The following is a 5,762-nucleotide window of genomic DNA, read 5'->3' as shown; positions in this document are numbered from 1 at the left end:
CACGCACACACGCACACACGCATACACACATACACTCTTCACCTCTCGACTCCTACTTATTAGTCGCCCCTTACAAGAGGCAGGGCCTTCTTGCCTCGGCCGTATTCTTATCTCTGCAAGCCAAACAGACACAAACATATACACACACACACGCACACACACGCACACACGCACACACACACACATACACTTTTCACCTCTCGACTCCTACCCATTATTCTCCTCTTACGACAGGCAGGGACTTCTTGCCACGGCCGTGTTCTTATCTCTGCAAGCCGAACGGACACACACACACGCACACACAAACACACACACACACACGCACACACGCACACACACGCACCCACGCACACGCACACGCACACGCACACACTCTCCACCTCTCGACTCCTATCCATTAGCCGCCTCTTAAGACAGGTAGGGCCTTCTTGCCACGGCCGTAATCTTATCTCTGCGAGCCGAGCGGACAAACACACACACTCACACACACACACACACACACATACACTCTTCACCTCTCGACCCCTACCTTTTAGTCGCCTCTTACGAGAGGCAGGGCCTTCTTGCCCCGGCCGTATTCATATCTCTGCAAGCCGAACGGACACACACACTCATACACACACACTCACACACGCACAAACACACATACACGCACACACGCACACAAACATACACTCTTCACCTCTCGACTCCTACCCATTAGTCGCCTCTTACGACAGGCAAGGCCTTCTTGCCTCGGCCGTATTCTTATCCCTGCAAGCCGAACGGACACATACACACGCACACACACGCACACACACAAAAACACTTTTCACCTCTCGACTCCTACACATTAGTTGCCTCTTACGACAGGCATGGCCTTCTTGCCTCGGCCGTATTCTAATCTCTGCGAGCCGAATGGACACACACATACATACACACACACTTACACACGCACAAACACACACACACCCACACACGCACACACACACACACACACACATACACTATTCACCTTTCGACTCCTACCTATTAGTCGCCCCTTACAAGAGAGAGGGCCTTCTTGCCTCATCCGTATTCTTATCTCTGCAAGCCAAACAGACACACACACATACACACACACTTACACACGCACACACACGCACACACGCACACACACACACATACACTCTTCACCTCTCGACTCCTACCAATTAGTCGCCACTTACGACAGGCAGGGCCTTCTTGCCTCGGCCGTATTCTTATCTCTGCAAGCCGAACGGACACACACACACTCACACACACACGCACGCACACACGCACACACACGCACACACACACACACACACAAATACACTCTTCACCTCTCGACTCCTACCCATTAGTCGCCATTTACGACAGGCAGGGCCTTCTTGCCTCGGCCGTATTCTTATCTCTGCAAGCCGAACGGACACACACACACACTCACACACAGACGCACGCACACACGCACACACACGCACACACGCACACACACACATACACTCTTCACCTCTCGACTCCTACCCATTAGTCGCCTCTTAACGACAGGCAGTGCCTTCTTGCCACGGCCGTGTTCTTATCTCTGCGAGCCGACCGGACACACACACACTTACACACACACACACGCACACGCACCCGCACACGCACACACTCTCCACCTCTCGACTCCTATCCATTAGTCGCCTCTTACGACAGGCATGGCCTTCTTGCCACCGCTTTTTTCTTATCTCTGCGAGCGAAGGGACACACACTGACACACACACATACACACACACACTCACACACGCACGCACACACGCACACACATACATACACTCTTCACCTCTCGACTCCTACCCATTATTCTCATCTTACGACAGGCAGGGACTTCTTGCCACGGCCGTGTTCTTATCTCTGCAAGCCAAACGGACACACACACACTTACACACACACACACGCACACGCACCCGCACACGCACACACTCTCCACCTCTCGACTCCTATCCATTAGTCGCCTCTTACGACAGGCATGGCCTTCTTGCCACCGCTTTTTTCTTATCTCTGCGAGCGAAGGGACACACACACACACACACATACACACACACACTCACACACACATGCACACACGCACCCACACACGCACACACACATACACTCACACACACACAAACACGCACATACGCACACACATACACTCTTCACCTCTCGACTCCTACCCATTAGTCGCCTCTTACGAAAGGCAGGGCCTTCTTGGCACGGCCGTGTTCTCATTTCAGCGAGCTGACCGGACACACACACACACACGCACACACAAACACACGCACACAGGCACAAACGCACACACGCAAACGCACACGCACACGCACACACTCTCCACCTCTCGAGTCCTATCCATTAGTCGCCTCTTAAGACAGGCAGAGCCTTCTTGCAACGAACGCATTCTTATCTCTGCGAGCCGAAAGGACACACACACACACTCACACACAAACACACACACGCAAGCACACATACACTATTCACCTCTCGACTTCGGCCCATTATTCTCCTCTTACGACAGGCAGGGACTTCTTGCCACGGCCGTGTTCTTATCTCTGCAAGCCGAACGGACACACACACACGCACACACAAACACACACACACACGCACACACGCACACACACGCACCCATGCACACGCACACGCACACGCACACACTCTCCACCTCTCGACTCCTATCCATTAGCCGCCTCTTAGGACAGGTAGGGCCTTCTTGCCACGGCCGTAATCTTATCTCTGCGAGCCGAGCGGACAAACAAACACACTCACACACACACACACACACACACACATACACTCTTCACCTCTCGACCCCTACCTTTTAGTCGCCTCTTACGAGAGGCAGGGCCTTCTTGCCCCGGCCGTATTCATATCTCTGCAAGCCGAACGGACACACACACTCATACACACACACTCACACACGCACAAACACACATACACGCACACACGCACACACACATACACTCTTCACCTCTCGACTCCTACCTATTAGTCGCCTCTTACGATAGGCAGGGCCTTTTTGCCTCGGTTGTGCTCTTATCTCCGCAAGCCGAACTAACAAACACACATACTCACACACGCACACACGCACACACGCATACACACATACACTCTTCACCTCTCGACTCCTACTTATTAGTCGCCCCTTACAAGAGGCAGGGCTTTCTTGCCTCGGCCGTATTCTTATCTCTGCAAGCCAAACAGACACAAACATATACACACACACACACGCACACACACGCACACACGCACACACACACACACATACACTCTTCACCTCTCGACTCCTACCCGTTAGTTGCCTCTTAACGACAGGCAGTGCCTTCTTGCCACGGCCGTGTTCTCATCTCTGCGAGCCGACCGGACACACACACACACTGACACACACACATACACACACACACTCACACACGCACGCACACACGCACACACACACATACACTCTTCACCTCTCGACTCCTACCCATTATTCTCCTCTTACGACAGGCAGGGACTTCTTGCCACGGCCGTGTTTTTATCTCTGCAAGCCAAACGGACACACACACACACACGCACACACACACACACGCACACGCACACGCACACGCACACACTCTCCACCTCTCGACTCCTATCCATTAGTCGCCTCTTACGACAGGCATGGCCTTCTTGCCACCGCTTTTTTCTTATCTCTGCGAGCGAAGGGACACACACACACACATACACACACACACTCACACACACACACGCACATACGCACGCACACACGTACACACACATACATTCTTCACCTCTCTAATCCTAACTATTAGTCGCCTCTCACGACAGGCAGGGCCTTCTTGCCTCGGCCGTGTTCTTATTTCTGCAAGACGAACGGACACACACACATACTCACACACTCACACACACACGCACACACGCACACACGCACACACACACATACACTCTTCACCTCTCTACTCCTACCTATTAGTCGCCTATTACGATAGGCAGGGCCTGCTTGCCTCGGTCGTGTTCTTATTTCTGCAAGCCGAACTAATACACACACATACTCACACACGCACACACACACACGCACACACGCACACACACACACATACACTCTTCACATTTCGACTCCTACTTATTAGTGGCCCATTACAAGAGGCAGGGCCTTCTTGCCTCTGCCGTATTTTTATCTCTGCAAGCCAAACAGACACACACACATACACACAGACTTACACACGCATCCACACGCACACACTCTCCACCTCTCGACTCCTATCCATTAGTCGCCTCTTAAGACAGGCAGGGCCTTCTTGCCACAAACGTATACCTATCTCTGCGAGCCGAACGGACACACACACACACACTTGCACACATACACACACACACACACATACACGCTTCACCTCTCGACTCCTATCCCTTAGTCGCTTCTTACAGCAAGCATGGCCTTCTTGCCACGGACGTATTCTTATCTCTGCGAGCCGAAGGGATACACACACACATACACACACACACACGCACACACGCACACACACACATACACTCTTCACCTCTTGACTCCTACCTATTAGTCGCCTCTTCCGATAGGCAGGGCCTTCTTGCCTCGGTCGTGCTCTTATCTCTGCAAGCCGAACGGACACACACACTCACACACAAATACACACACACACTCACACATGCACACACACGCACACACGCACACTCACCCACACATACACTCTTCACCTCTCGACTCCTACCCATTAGTCGCCTCTTACGACAGGCAGGGCCTTCTTGCCACGGCCGTGTTCGTATCTCTGCGAGCCGACTGGACACACAAACTCACACACACAAATACACACACACACTCACACATGCACACACACGCACACACGCACACTCACACACACATACACTCTTCACCTCTCGACTTCTACCCATTAGTCGCCTCTTACGACAGGCAGGGCCTTCTGGCCACGGCCGTGTTCTTATCTCTGCGAGCCGACTGGACACACACACACTCACACACACAAATACACACACACACTCACACACGCACACACACGCACACTCACACACACATACACTCTTCACCACTCGACTCCTACCCATTAGTCGCCTCTTACGACAGGCAGGGCCTTCTTGCCACGGCCGTGTTCGTATCTCTGCGAGCCGACTGGACACACACACTCACACACACAAATACACACACACACTCACACACACACGCACACGCACACACGCACACTCACACACACATACACTCTTCACCTCTCGACTCCTACCCATTAGTCGCCTCTTACGACAGGCAGGGCCTTCTTGCCACGGCCGTGTTCTTATCTCTGCGAGCCGACTGGACACACACACACTCACACACACAAATACACACACACACTCACACACGCACACACACGCACACTCACACACACATACACTCTTCACCTCTCGACTCCTACCCATTAGTCGCCTCTTACGAAAGGCAGGGCCTTCTTTCCACGGCCGTGTTCTTTTCTCTGAGAGCCGACTGGACACACACACACTCACACACGCACACATACGCACACACGCACTTACACACATACACTCTTCACCTCTCGACTCCTACGCATTAGTCGCCGCTTACGACAGGCAGGGCCTTCTTGGCACGGACGTGTCCTTATCACTGCGAGCCGACCGGACACACACACTCACACACGCACACACACACGCACACACGCACACACACACGTACACTCTTCACCTCTCGACTCCTACCCATTAGTTGCCTCTTACGACAGGCATGGCCTTCTTGCCTCGGCCGTATTCTAATCTCTGCGAGCCGA

Source organism: Diabrotica undecimpunctata, unplaced genomic scaffold, assembly GCF_040954645.1.
Source record: "Diabrotica undecimpunctata isolate CICGRU unplaced genomic scaffold, icDiaUnde3 ctg00000572.1, whole genome shotgun sequence".
In the NCBI taxonomy this organism is placed as follows: Eukaryota; Metazoa; Arthropoda; class Insecta; order Coleoptera; family Chrysomelidae; genus Diabrotica; species Diabrotica undecimpunctata.
Note: the sequence above shows the minus strand (reverse complement) of the source record.